This window comes from Poecilia reticulata, chromosome 16, assembly GCF_904066995.2.
Source record: "Poecilia reticulata chromosome 16, P_reticulata-male-v2, whole genome shotgun sequence".
In the NCBI taxonomy this organism is placed as follows: Eukaryota; Metazoa; Chordata; class Actinopteri; order Cyprinodontiformes; family Poeciliidae; genus Poecilia; species Poecilia reticulata.
In genome coordinates, this window is record NC_088845.1 from 32,819,176 (window position 1) to 32,834,190 (window position 15,015).

Here is a 15,015-nt window from a genome sequence, read left to right on the forward strand (position 1 = left end):
CAGTAGACAATATTAACAGAAAATAATGAAGTACAATTCCTGTTTCTAACCCAATATGATACTCAAAATAAGAAGTAAGACATTCATTCACCATAAACCTAAGTATTTTCTAATACTAAACAAAACATTTTCATTTGATTCTAATATAGTCAGAAATAATACAATTTCAAATACATTCTGGTTCTGGTTCATTGACTAAATTAATTCTGAAACAAGATAATACAATTTTCAGTCAAAACCTGTTATTACTAAGAAAAGTATCTTACAAATTAAATGTTAGTGATTTAAAACATTTTATGTTATATTCAATTTTTTTGCACCATGTCAGATGTTAGTTTGGAAAACTTCTCATCCTGGTTATGTGAACCGACCAAAGTTCCCTTTCTCACAGTAATTCAAGTGATACTGTCCTCCACCTTCCTGCATATGTTAATTTATGACCTGCTGTCTTTAATGATAAGACCCCAAGGGTCTGAGCCAAAACTCTCCTGCAGATCTATTTCAATACTTACCCAGCAATAGTATGTTTCAACTCACTAACAGAAACCTGTTCAAAATTAAGAAATTAGTTCTAAAAGGTTTAAACTGTGCTAAACACTAAAAATAGTCATTTTTCCTCAACAAACTCTAAGCAGGTGGGTTTTTAGTTGAGATTTAAAGGACGTAAGTCTTTCTGGAAGTTTGTTCCAGATTTGTGGTGCATAGAAGCTGAATTCTGCTTTTCCTCGTTTGGCTCTGGGGATGCAGAACAGATCAGAACCAGAAGACCTGAGGGGTCTGGAAGGTTGATACAACAGCAGCAGATCTTTAAGTGTTGTGGTGGACGGGGTTAGTCATGCCGTTCAATGATTTATAAACTAACAACAGTATTTTAAAGTCTATTCTTTGAGCTACCGTCCCTACAGCCATTGTAGGGACTTTAAAACTGGTGTTATGTGCTCTATCTTCCTGGTTTTAGTAAGAACGCGAGCAGCAGCGTTCTGGATCAGCTGCAGCTGTTTGATTTGTTGCACAGACCTGTGAAGACGCTCTTGCAGTAATCAATGTGAATAATATAAGGCTGACTCTGTCACTGTCTTAATGTGGCTCTGAAGGTTACTCCCAGGTTTCAGACCTAGTCGCTGGTTTTAGTTGTAATAACTGAAGCTGTGCATTGACTCTTTAGGTCCAAAAATAATAACTTCAATTTATGTTTCAGTTTATATCTGTTATTTACAAATAAATAGTAAAAGTGTTACAATATCACTTTTACTATGTTAAAAGTGTCACTACTTTTAACATAGTAGTGGCACAAGATGACCCGTTGATCTTTGTCAACGGGTCTCACAACTCTGTTTTCTGTCCACCTACAGAAGACAAAAAAATTTTTAAAAACAAAGCAACACATTTAATCTTTAAACAGAAGCTGTCTGCTTCTGCTGAGAATGAGAGGAGACCCTGTGGACAAAAAGTATGCACTCAGCACAGCGAGACAGAAACCAACCCCGTTTCTGTCCTTCATTACCTAAAAATAACAGGACATACTAATGGCAAAAAAGTGAGAAAGTTAAGCATGATCATGTGGCTTTTACATGTTATATTGAGTCAGTAAGTAAAAACTTGAGTTTTTTCTGATCCTCCAGAAAAACAAATGATTCAAAAATACCTTTGCACTGAAAACACTTCTGTGCACATCAGTTATACATGATAAATCATGATATACATGATTTAATCTTTCTTCCACTTCATTTGGTTTTCCTTTTCAAAGGCTAAATAAGTGAAATTATTGATGATGGGATAACCAAACTGACACATTCCATATGAAGCTGGCTGAACTTGAGAGAATTGCCAAAGGGCACTTGAGCAGAAAGTTCGGCACTCATTTGTTTTGGCAGAATTTCTCTGTGGTTCCCCCTTCATCCATGCACCTTTCACTAACAAATCATTTACAGATGCTTTTGAGCCCTGTAAATTAGCTGTATACATAAATAACGACCAACAATGGTTTGTTCTGAGCACAGTTCTGCTGAAGGTTTCTTCCTGTTTAAGGGAAGTTTTTCCTCTCCATCGTTGCTATGGAGGACCAAAACTGACATAACAATAAATAAAAGAATAAATATAAAAATAAAAGTAGAAATATATAAATGAAAGAATCAATATAAAAATAAAAGTAGAAATATATAAATAAAAGAATAAATATATAAATAAAAGAATAAATATATACTTTGTTTTGATTTTATTACTTCTCCCTTTTCCGTTCGCTGTATTTATTTCTGTATTGTATTCTGTCTTTATTTCTGTATTGTTTTCTGTCTTTATTTCTGTATTGTTTTCTCGCTGCAATGAGGTGGGCTGCCTTCTATGTCCAGCAAAGCACTGCAACGAAGCACAATTACAAATACAAAAACACTTCAACATTACGAAAAACACAACGACATTACCGAAAACACAACACATTAAGGAAAACACAACGACATTACCGAAAACACAACATCCATCCATTTTCTTTCACCCTTGTCCCTTGGTGGGGTCGGGAGGGTTGCTGGTGCCCATCTCCAGCTAATGTTCCGGGCGAGAGGCGGGGTCACCCTGGGCAGGTCGCCAGTCTGTCGCAGGGCAACACAGAGACACACAGGACAAACAACCATGCACACACACACTCACACCTAGGGACAATTTAGAGAGGCCAATTAACCTGACAGTCATGTTTATGGACTGTGGGAGGAAACCGGAGTACCCGGAGAAAACCCATGCATGCACAGAGAGAACATGCAAACTCCATGCAGAAAGACCCCAGGCTGGGAATTGAACCCAGAACCTTCTTGCTGCAAGGCAACAGCTCTACCAACTGCGCCACTGTGCAGCCCCAAAAACACAACACATTAAGGAAAACACAACACATTAAGAAAACGGAAAAGGTAGGTCCCAGTGGGAGACATATGAATTCGCTGATTGGACTACAGCTCGTTTTACTTTTGAACCGGAAGTTATTCTGGCGTGCTCAGTTTGAGTGAGAAGCAAAACGGGAATACGGTCGTCATGTATTGCCCAAACTGTGGGAAAAAGCTGATTGAGCCGTCACCAAACTTTTGCAGCAGTTGTGGCAAGAGGCTTCAAGATATGTATATGGAAGATACTCCAGTCCAAAAACAAGCAGTTTTTAACTAATAGACTTAAAAACAAAGTACAACGGTAAACAGTGAGCTATTTATGGTTATAAATATTTTCAAACAATTGTAAAGCTTGATGCTCAAAAATCAATATCGATGACATACTTTCAGTTGTTCATACCTGCCACCGACTTTATGACACTGTAATTTACTATGAAAAAGTAACTGGGTATAAAAAATTTTGATCAAATTAGAGATATGAAATTACTTGATCAGATATCAAATTTAACCAGCTTTTTTCTTTGTTTTTGTGTTTTATCTTTAGTTGGTAATAGATCTTTGCGTGCCCTTCTGAAAAATTATATGAAATACTGGAATATATTGTGCAATACTTGTTAAATTCTGAGTTTCACCACTTGTATCATCCATTCAGAATTTTAGGTACAATAGCCATTGTCTTCTTTGTACTCATAAATAAAAAAAAATATTTCGAATCATTGTTTACCATTACAATATGCATGGCATATGAATATTTTTTCAATGTGATTTATAAAAATTTAATGTTGCATGACATAATATCAATTTGTTGCTGTGAAAACTTTTTTCTAGTTTAAATTTGATATTGTGTTACTTTTATTTTTGAATTTTGGAGCACTGTGCAAGATTCTTTACTTTGTATATGTAGTTTCTTTTTCCCCTGTACATATTGAACTACAATGTTGTTCACGTTTACACAGGACTTAGAATAAATCATATCTATGCCACGAATAAAGTACATTGCTTATGTTTCTGTCCTAACAGATTCAAAGATGGACTGGGAAGTCTAGGATTTTTTGCTGCACTGCAGAAGCATTCCAGTGTCCTTTCCCCAATACTGTGTTTCTCTGCCAAGGCCCTGACTGCTTCAGACTTGGAGACGATGTTTAAACCAGTTCTCAGCCCAGTAGGAAGCGATAGGCGGCAAAAGGAGGGCAAAACAATCGTTTTATTTGCTTGACTGCGAAGGTTAGTAAGGACGGATTGTGTTTTATTCCAAAATTGGGCTTTTTGTTTGTTTAATCAGAAATAAAATCCATTGTGCAATGGATTATCTATTGACTACATTGTTTATCATCTTTCAGAGAAAACAACTGCCGTGTCTCTGGAGGAAGTCCTCATGTTCTCTACAGGTCTCGCAGCGATTCCACCAGCAGGCATGATGCCATCCCCACATCTAGAATTTCTGAGTGATTCACCTTTTCCTCTCGCAAACACCTGCGCAAACACACTCAAACTGCCGCTTTTGGATTCTTACACTGCTTTTAGGGCCAACATGGACTTTGGGATACAGAACGCTCCGGGATTTGGATGCTACTGAAACAAAGATTTCTTCCAGTCTTGTTGAATATAAAACATTAATTAAAAATACATAATTTGATATGATGTTTTCACATAATTTAAAACATAGCAATGTTTTGCTACCTAGACAGACATAAATGTTAAATGTGTTACAAAAACCTAGTTTGTTTTGAAAAACCTTTTTCCTGTTCTTTTTTTTTTCTCGCAGCTGTAAGAAAACCAGTAGGCTACTCATAACTTTGTTAGAATTGTATTAAGAGTGTAATGTGCACATTTTATCTTCATAGTTCACACTGAATGCACAATTTGGTGTATAAAAAAGTTTAATGCACTTGTTGCTGTTCTGAGTAACAATGAGGTTTCATTTTAGCAAAATGAACAGGAGACAAAATATTAAACGATTTGATTCTCGTTTGTGTCTACAGCCTCGCTATGTCCTTGCGCAAGAAATACAGTTCCATAGCTGACTCCCAGTCTTCTGACTGCTGTTGTCCATGTTGTTGCATGGCTTGCTGTAGGTATTCCTCAATGTCTTTATCACCACACAACTCTGTCACCTGACTTGCTTCTGGGAAAACATCCAGATCGCTGTCCTCAACAGGAAATCCACAATCTCTTGAACCATATCTGCAAAGTCAGAATATAATAAGTCATAGAATTGTGACAGATATTTTCTATATTTTCTACAAGTAATTCAAATTGTTTTTTGTTTTTTTTGGGACTATATGACCCAGTTAAGTGAGCACTATCAGTGACAGGTTATACAGTGTATCACAAGAGTAAACTCACATTTCTGCAGATCTTTTTGTGGGACAACACTGACAAAATAACACTTTGACACAATGAAAAATAGTCTGCAGCTTATATAACAGTGAAAAAAGACAAGCAGTCCTCAACTTGGACATTATGGGATGTAGTCTCTTAGGGTTTTACTCACTTTTGTTGCTGATGGTTTAGACACAAAATAGAGTTATTTTGTGGGAAGAATACATTTTCACTGTTATATAAGCTGTACTCGGACTACTTTTCATTGTGTCAAAGTGTAATTTTTGTTGGTGTTATATCATGAAAATATATAACTTGAATACCTGCAGAAATGTGAGGGGTGTGCTCACTTTTGTGATACACTGTACATTAACAGCTATAGGTTAGTTCAGTGTTTTTCAACCACTGTTCCGCGTGAGTGATCGTCAGGTGTGCCGTGGAAATTATTCAATTTCACTACGGTACCGTATTTTACGGACTACAGGCTGCTACTTTATTCCTAAACTTTGAACCATGCGGATTGTAGCCCGCTGTGGCTTTTCTGTGGATTTTTCTTCAACCACCTGGGGGCTCTCTAGCAGGAAGTGAATCATTAGAAGTCAAAATAGTAAATCAAAGAAGAACGGCTAATTTTCATTTAAAACAAGCACATGCTAGCAGCAGGCACGATGGAGAAATGTTTTCAAACTCATATCATGCAGCTTTTAAGTTGAGGGTTGTCGATCTGGCACTACAGGAGGGAAATAGAGCCGCTGCATTTAAGCTCGGTGTGAACGAAACAATGGTTCGGCTTTGGAGACGGAGTGCTGCGTCCAGCAGATTTATTAGAACGCCGCCCTCTGCTGGGTCCTAATGGAAAACCGAGAACAGCTTCCAGTTTTTATTTTATTTTATTTAATTGAAGGTGCTAGTATGGTGCACTCTATAGCCCGAAAAATACGGTAATTGGTTTTAAAAGATTTTTTGAAACTGAATTGTCTGCAAATAATGCCATCTTCAAGTTCTGCTGTAGCAGTGACTAACGGCGTAATCATGTAATGTTCTTACCACTAGATGGCAGTAGGTACAGAGCATTTTACATTAAAACGAGAATTAGTGATGCACGAATGTTACAGGTAGCGGTGAGAGCACTGAATCTAGAAAGACTGTGATGACAGTGATGGAAAAGACAGTGAAGCTCAGCAGTAGTTGGAAAGAGCATGAGTCCATTTCCCACAACATATCTGTGTGAAATTGAGCTTCTCTAGTCTGGTTACTATAAAAACTAAAACCAGAGAGACAGAGATGTTGAGGAAGAGCTTTGTCTTTCTTCAATTTCTGCCAGGAAATCAGATCTGTTTTCATCCAAACATGCACAGGTTTCATTACTAGGTGGGTAAAATATACAGATATTGACATTTTGTACATGCAACTCTTCATATTGTAACAGTGAATATGAAGTGAAATGTTTCCCAAATATTATTGCTTCTTTCAGAATAATAATTATTTTCTGTATTCTGGTTATAAGATGCTTGTGGATTAGTTTGTAAAACACTTTGAAGTTTTCTACAACTTCTTTAAATTTAACACCACAGTGTTGTGGCTGTACAGGTGTATTTTTGAAGTGGATGTGTTAAGTGCAATTTGAAAATGTAAAATGTGATAAAAATGCATTTTTGTGTTTGATTCCTATTCAAGAGACTTTGATAAGAATGACTATATATAGGCGGCTACAGAGTATCTTTATTTCCATTTTTAGTTGGTGGCGTGCCTCGGGATTTTTTCAATTAAAACAGTGTACCTTGACTCAAAAATGGTTGAAAAACACTGGGTTAGTTGTACATAGATAATAGATGCCCTAACTTGTGCTAACAGCAATTCTGCTTTATTATGTCATATCAAGCATTATTTATATTTGTGAAGATGTTAATTACCTGTGAGGCAAGAGATAGAGTTCGTTTGGAATCCCCCCAGGACAAGATGCAAGTCTGCTTGGCCGTATCCCGTGACTATTCCAGAGAGCTTTGCATTCATTCAGGTCTTTCTGCAGAACTCTACTGAAGCAGAATCTGACCAAGCACTGATGCTCATGGGTTCCGTTGAAGTGTCCAGAGTTTCTTAGATCTCCAAACAAGTCCATCCAAAACTGAGACCTGAGGATACATTCAATTAGAAAAGGTTCTGGTGTATTTCATATTAAAATGGTTAAAAGATTGTCTGTGCTTCTCCATGTCCATAACATTGAAAGTAAGCTTTAAATGTATGTCAAACTTAATATTGCGTACTACTTTTCCACGGATACACCAAAACTTTGTATAGCATCTGTAACAAAAAAATAAAAAATTCTTATTTGGGAATTTTACATTTTTTTTACTAAAGCCTTATAAAAATAAATGTTTGAAACAAATTCAATATGGCATGTAAACTGTCAAAACGACAGCGATGTGACTCAACCCCATAGGTACTTCCTCTGGAGTTGTCATGACAACAATAAACAAACCACAAGCTTAGCACTAGCTTTTACCTCATCGCTAATTTATTAGGAGTAAAAGTACGTTACATCTATTACACCATAACAAATTTTGAGTAGTCTACCCACCTCTGTGTAATACTAAAATTAATAACACAGATATGTAATATAGAACTTACTGCCGAACTAGCAACATTTGTTTAACATATAGCTTACGTGTATGTTACTAAAGTCAACAGAACCTTGTTTTTCACACAAACAGTTTGGACGTACTTTACAAATCCGTTTCAACTCAGACTGTATGCTTCCATGGATTTCAGGTAGTGATAAGCTTTCGCTGTACTTCACATCTGAAAAAGAGACATGCACCCACCTTCCTCTTCTGAAAAAAGACCACCATGACTCGATGCGTTGATTCCCTGTGGCTGATCCGTAACTGTGGCTTGATGACCCAGCATAATAATCCATATGCGCATGGCGGAGGGTACACTGTATTGCTGCGACAGTCCCGTTCTCTGTGCCGAGGTCTGTTCGCAGTCTCATTGGTATCACTCCAAGGTTCTTGACACAGTTTATATAATGCTGGGCAATGACAGAAGGATTGTTGTTTGTTGCCCCACAAACAAGCCACATCATCCTTCTCGAAAAACCATCAATGCATCGTCAGATGGCCAAGCTTCAGTTTGTCGTACCCATCTACATGCCATATGTAATTGGGCCCCATAGAGTGATACGTGCGTCTTGTAAATCTCCCGCGAGTCCTCAGAGCGATGCCTTGGGGATTCAGCTGCCTCAGCAGTCTCATTACAGATCACGTTTAACTCGCAGGTTGTGTTTTTGTTTCATGGTCCGATAGCCAAATAATTGCTATCGGACCATAGGCGTCATAATGGCAAGCCTCACTTCAGGAAGTGGAGAGTAGTTGTCTCTTCTATGCAATCCTTCTTCTTTCAAATGAGACTTTAGTGACCGTGTGGCGGATACAATGTATATATTGTGGTGGATACATAGCATGAAATAGCATTTTCAATTAGTTATTTGGTTACAATTCAAGGCATTTATTAACATTTCTTTGACAGGAAGGTTTGGTTCGGTAATTTGTTGACAGTCCCTAAGTAAACCTTCGGGCACTGCGGCTGGGAGTGGTGGAGAACCGCCGGCCGACATTAGCGTTCATAAATCGGATCAATCTTGAGCTAAACGCCGCTACTCCCCGGAGCTCGAATATCGAATATCCAACTTGAAACTAACTTCACTGCGGTGATTTTTTGTGTGCTTTTAGGTTATTGGTGCATGTTGCTAATAGATGCTTAATAGATGCTGTGTCTTTTGATACATACCCCTGTAAACTTGGCGGTCCCAGCCAACGACCTCTCGCCAACATGCTTGCCACAGGTGATGAGTATCAGCGTCTGTTAGCAGAGTTCCCATCTTTAACGGTTCCCACATTTTCTGCTACCGTGGCTAAGCATGGAGTGGAGCATTGTATAACTACAGTCGGTCCACCGGTTTTTGCACGAACGCGCCGCCAAGACACCGCTAAGTTAGCGATAGCAAAGGAGGAGTGATAGGTATTTTCCTAGAACCTACATAAAAGAACCACAGACAACGTATATGAATTTATGACTAAACTTCTGCAAGCAAAAGGAGAAGACTCTGTCAACTGCTTCTCAGAGCTGTTCACAGAGCGTTCTGCTTCTCTTTGGATACAGCTTGTCTTTTATTCTCAAACTTCAAAGAGGGAGGATAGGCAAGATAGACAGCAGAGGAAAAACAGCAAAGGTCGTAAAACATTTTACCTAAACAAAGCAAAGGTCGTAAACCAATTTAACATCTGGCCCCTGATCTGAGCCCGGTTCAAATCTCGGTCAAACTGTTTCACATGAAGATAACAGGCAGCTGTGACTTCCAGGTCAGTTCACACATACAGTTTAAACAAGAGAACACTTTAACCTGAAAGTAACAACAAAATGATAATACCAAAAAATCTCTATCAAGGAGTATGCAAACATGGAGCGTCTTGGCATTGTACGGCGCTCCAAAAGTCCATGGGCCTCTCCATTGCACATGGTTCCCAAAGCAGACGGGGGTTGGCGACCCTGTGGGGATTTTCGGCGCCTTAACAACACAACCAGTAATGACAGGTACCCAATTCCTCACATTCAGGACTTTTCTGCCCGCCTGGCTGGAGCAACCGTGTTCTCTAAGGTGGACTTGGTGCGAGGCTACCATCAGGTTGCTCCTGTGGCTCCATCCCTTAGATGTACCCAAAACCGCAGTTATCACGCCTTTTGGTCTTTTTGAGTTTTTACGGATGCCCTTCGGTCTTAAAGGCGCAGCGCAGACTTTCCAGCGGCTTATGGATTCGGTCCTGCAGGGTATGCCGTTTTTGTTCGTCTATTTGGACGACATATTGGTGGCTAGTCCCTCTGCGGAAGAACACATAGTGCACCTTCGGCAGCTATTTGTTAGGCTCAGTGAACATGGCCTGATCGTGAACCCAGCTAAATGCCAATTTGGACTGCCTGCTGTTGAGTTTCTGGGACACAAAGTGTCTTCTCAAGGGGCGGTTCCCCTGCCTGCAAAGGTTGAAGCAGTTTCCGATTTTCCCCGCCCTCCCTCAGTGAAGCCCCTGCAGGAGTTTTTGGGTATGATTAACTTTTATAACCGTTTCATCCCACGGGCAGCTCACCTCATGCACCCCTTGTATGAAGCACTTAGAGGCAAAAAAGGGGACCAGCAGATTGAGTGGACCCCCGAGAGGGTGCAGGCATTCGATGATGCCAAGAAGGCCTTGGCTAATGCTGCGCTTTTGGCCCATCCATCTCCAGTTGCTCCTGTGGCTCTAACAACTGACACCTCTGATTATGCAGTTGGGGCAGTTTGTGAGCAATGGGTAGATGGTGCCTGGCAACCCCTCGCTTTTTTTAGCAGGAAACTCCGGGATGCTGAAAAAAAATATAGCACCTTTGACAGGGAACTGCTTGCCCTTTTTCTGGCAACACGCCATTTCCGCTTCATGTTGTGGAGGGTAGGGACTTTACTGCTTTTGTTGACCACAAGCCTCTCACTTTTGCTATGGCAAAAGTTTCTGAACCGTGGTCGGCTCGGCAACAGCGGCATTTATCTGCCATTTCAGAGTTCACTACTGACATTCAGCATGTAGCTGGCAAGAATAATCTGGTGGCTGACTGGCTGTCCAGACCAAGGGTTGCTTCTGTGCATTTAGGTGTGGACTACCTCGCCATGGCCACAGACCAACTGACCGACCCAGATATTCTGGCCTTTAAAGCAGCTGAATCCAGTTTGCATTTAGAGGAGGTCTCCTTTCATGAGTGTGGCACACAACCCTTCTTTGCGATGTCTCGACTGGCAAACCTCGGCCTTTGGTCCCTTCTAGTTGGCGGGTTTTTGAGGCAGTTCATTCCCTTTCACACCCGGGCGTCAAAGCTTCTGTTAAACTGGTAGGGGCAAAGTTTGTGTGGCCGGGACTCCGTAAAGATGTACGGACATGGGCGGTTTCCTGTTTGGCTTGCCAGCGTGCCAAGGTCCAATGGCATACTAAGGCTCCACTGGAGCACTTTCCTGTTCCGCAAGTTTCCTGTTCCGGAAGTTTGAACATGTGCATGTGGACTTAGTAGGGCCGCTTCCACCTTCCAGAGGTTTTTCCTATCTCCTGACGATGGTGGACAGAACTACTCGATGGCCGGAAGCAGTTCCGCTGTCATCAACCACTTCGGCTGATGTGGCTCGAGCACTTATCTCCTCCTGGGTGTCCCGGTTTGGTGTGCCATTGGATTTGACCTCTGACAGAGGTCCCCAGTTCACTTCAGAGTTGTGGACTACAGTTGCAGAGAGCCTTGGGGTTAAACTCCACCGTACTGCTGCCTACCATCCGCAGGCCAATGGTCTTTGTGAGAGGTTCCATCGCACAATGAAGGCTGCATTGCGGGCCTCATTGGTAGATAATAGTTGGATAGATCGCATGCCTTGGGTTTTGTTGGGCCTGCGTTCGGTCCCAAAAGAGGACCTGCGGTTTTCTTCAGCTGAGTTGGTCCTGGGCCAGCACTTGCGGGTACCAGGGGAATTTCTTCCGGGTCCGTCGGGTTCGGTTGATTCCCAGGGAAATAAAACGGTTCTAAATGGGGAATCTAGATCTTTTGCCCCGTTAGCAGCACATCACTGCCTTCCACAGGTGTTTGTGCCAAAGGACCTAATATCTGCTGAGTATGTATTTATCCGCCATGACTCACACCGCTCACCACTTCAGCCTCCTTACGATGGTCCATTCCATGTTTTGGAGAGGGGACCTAAAGATTTTTTGGTGGAGTTGGGGGGTAATCAGGAGAGTATTTTGGTGGACCGTCTGAAGCCAGCTCACATGTTACCAGGGGACCCAGTTGAGTTGGCTCAACCACTGCGCCGTGGTCGTCACCCAGTGTCTTTACCCACTCTTCCAGGTCCTTCCCTAACAGCTGATTTGTTCCCCTCAGGTGGACAGTTCAGTAACAGAAGATCTGGAGAGTCTTTTTCACTTTCAACCCCTGTTCCAGTGAAGAGAAGCCGTGGTGACCGACTTATTAAGCTCCCTAGCCGTTACCGTTAGGTAGTTCAATTGTTTTGTTTGTCACTGCTGTTTGGTTTTTCCGTTGTGTGTCTGTTTTCTTTATATACAGACACACAACGGAAAACGGAAAAACATGCATAACATGCATGTTTTGCATGTTATGGGTTTTTGTGTTTGTGACATTCTGTGTGTTCAGGGGGGGCCTGTGTGGCGGATACAATGTATATATTGTGGTGGATACAATGTATATATTTCACACCAGAATGTATGCTTTTATTTTGAAGGAGAGAAGGTGAGGTGTGAAGTGACCAACGGTTGTGGTTCATTCCATTTTTGGTTTTATGTTGGAAGACATTGAGAATTAAACAAGACTCAAATCTTTTTCGTCTTTTTCTGCTGACTTCCACAACCGCATACTAAGTGACACGTCGTGGTTGGTCCGTAGCATGTCTAGTATCACCTCATATGTGTGTCCTGACTCAAAATATTCGCGAATAGTAGTGGTAAGGTGTGGATCACAAAGCACATTCATGTTTTTAAAAAACACGTAAAGTCAGAATAACTTCCGGTTCAAAAGTAAACCGAGCTGTAGTCCAATCAGCGAATTCTTAGGTCTCCCACTGGGACCTACCTTTTCCGTTTTCTTAATGTGTTGTGTTGTCCTTAATGTGTTGTGTTTTTCTTAATGTCGTTGTGTTTTTCGTATGTTGAAGTGTTTTTGTATTTGTAATTGTGCTTCGTTAAAGTTGCAGTGCTTTGCACCTCAGGGCCACCTTACTATTGGTCAATAAACAAGAAAGAGAACGATCCGTGTGCAGATCGATTGTGAATGCCTGCGCTGTGGTCCTCTTCGGAGAGAGCCTTATAGACCCTTTTCAAAAGACCCAAATATATGTCCAGCTTCTCCTGTTTCAGAGTTTTGCGCAATGTTCGCCTCGGTTTTTTTTTTGTTTTTTTTAACCCCCTAAGGTCAATCAATCAATCAATCAAATTTTATTTGTATAGCACATTTCAGCAGCAAGGCATTTCAAAGTGCTTTACATAATTAAAATAAAAACAGAAATAATCAGTGAGAAAGAGAGAAATTAAAAAAAATAAATAAATAAAAATAAATAAATAAAAATAAAAATAAAAAACCAAAAAACATTACATCATTAAAACGTCGAAAAGAAAGAAGAAGAAATTAAAAACATTAAAGACATCAAAACCCGCACTCTAACCCTAATTTAGCCATAAGCGACTCTAAACAGGTGAGTTTTAAGTTGAAACACCCAGTGTTTCAGCTATTTTACAGTTTTCTGGAAGTTTGTTCCAAATCTGTGGTGCATAGAAACTGAATGCTGCTTCTCCTCGTCTGGTTCTGGTTCTGGGGATGCAGAGCAGACCAGAACCAGAAGATCTGAGGGGTCTAGACGGTTGGTACAGTAATAACAGATCTTTAAGGTATTGTGGTGCTAAACTGTTCAGTGATTTATAAACTAACATCAGTATTTTAAAGTCTATTCTCTGAGCTACAGGGAGCCAGTGTAGGGACTTTAAAACTGGTGTTATGTGCTCTATCTTCCTGGTTTTAGTGAGAACCCGAGCAGCAGCGTTCTGGATCAGCTGCAGCTGTTTGATTGATTTATTAGTCAGACTTGTGAAGACGCTGTTGCAGTAATCAATGCGGCTAAAGATAAACGCATGGATGAGTTTCTCTAGATCGCGCTGAGACATAAGTCCTCTAATCCTAGAGATGTTCTTCAGGTGATAGAAGGCCGACTTTGTGACTGTCTTAATGTGGCTCTGAAGGTTCAGGTCAGAGTCCATCACTACTCCCAGGTTTCGGGCTGATCGCTGGTTTTTAGTTGTAATAACTGAAGCTGTGCATTGATTCTAGTTCGCTCATCTTTAGGTCCAAAGATAATAACTTCAGTTTTGTTTCTGTTCAGCCGTTTCATACTGGACCACTTACAGCACCGGTGTTAACGCTATAAAATGAACGCTCTCTATCGTGGTATCACCCATCAAGGGATTTCTTTATTTCTTTATTTAAATGGGTTCATTTTTCAGAGGGATACACAGTGAGGGTATCGTGATTTTAGCAACCAGTAGCAGGAGAACGGAGCTGCGCCAAGAAGCTAACAGAAGCTAACAAGCACTGAATAGAAGAAGAGCTGCCATCGATACAGTTGCAGCTAAGCATGTTTTAATGTTTCACAATACGGTTTTACAAAGTTGCTCAAAGTCTAAACTGGCATTGTTGTGCATTTAAGGTGTAAAGTTTACCTTCGACCAAACGCCCCCCAAAGGCATCCCAGCGCCACCCTTTTGTAAAAATGTCCGCCAGTGCCCCCTGCCGTCCTCTGAATGCCCCCTGGGGGGCGGTACCGTCCACGTTGAGAACCGCTAGTCTAGAACAAAAATGTTCCTCCAGTGTGAACACAAAAACACTAGTTATGCACTTAATTCTGCACAATACTGCTCACAATAAGTTATACATTGCACAGACAAGAGCCAGCACACAGACAAGATCACTGCAGATCAAAGCCCAGTGAAAAATCAATCTGACATTTCTGGCACAGAGCTCTTTATGGAGTGGTTGACATTTCACCTGTGACACAAGAGAGAGCTCTCACATGAATAGAGCCCCTAGAGGTCAGTGACCATAACAACAATTTACATATAAATCCTTTAAAAATCACATGTGATTTCCTGGAATTTTTTTCTCATTTTGTCTCTCGTAGTTGAAGTGTACCAATGATGAAAATTACACACCTCTCTCATCTTTCTAGGTATGAAAACTTGCACAATCAGTGGCTGACTAA

At 40.6% G+C, this 15,015-nt stretch overlaps 2 long non-coding RNA genes across 2 annotated transcripts; one reads left to right on the forward strand and one right to left on the reverse strand.

The window, feature by feature from the left end:
- The first annotated feature begins 2,269 nt into the window (after positions 1-2,269).
- Positions 2,270-4,838, forward strand: LOC145547653 (uncharacterized). Its single transcript, XR_014083950.1, has 2 exons — positions 2,270-4,094; positions 4,211-4,838. It is a non-coding gene; the product is annotated as an uncharacterized LOC145547653 (long non-coding RNA).
- On the reverse strand, positions 4,733-9,189 carry LOC145547652 (uncharacterized). Its single transcript, XR_014083949.1, has 3 exons — positions 8,015-9,189; positions 7,106-7,324; positions 4,733-5,054 (listed from the first exon to the last, which is right to left on the reverse strand). It is a non-coding gene; the product is annotated as an uncharacterized LOC145547652 (long non-coding RNA).
- Between the last annotated feature and the right edge of the window lie 5,826 nt (positions 9,190-15,015).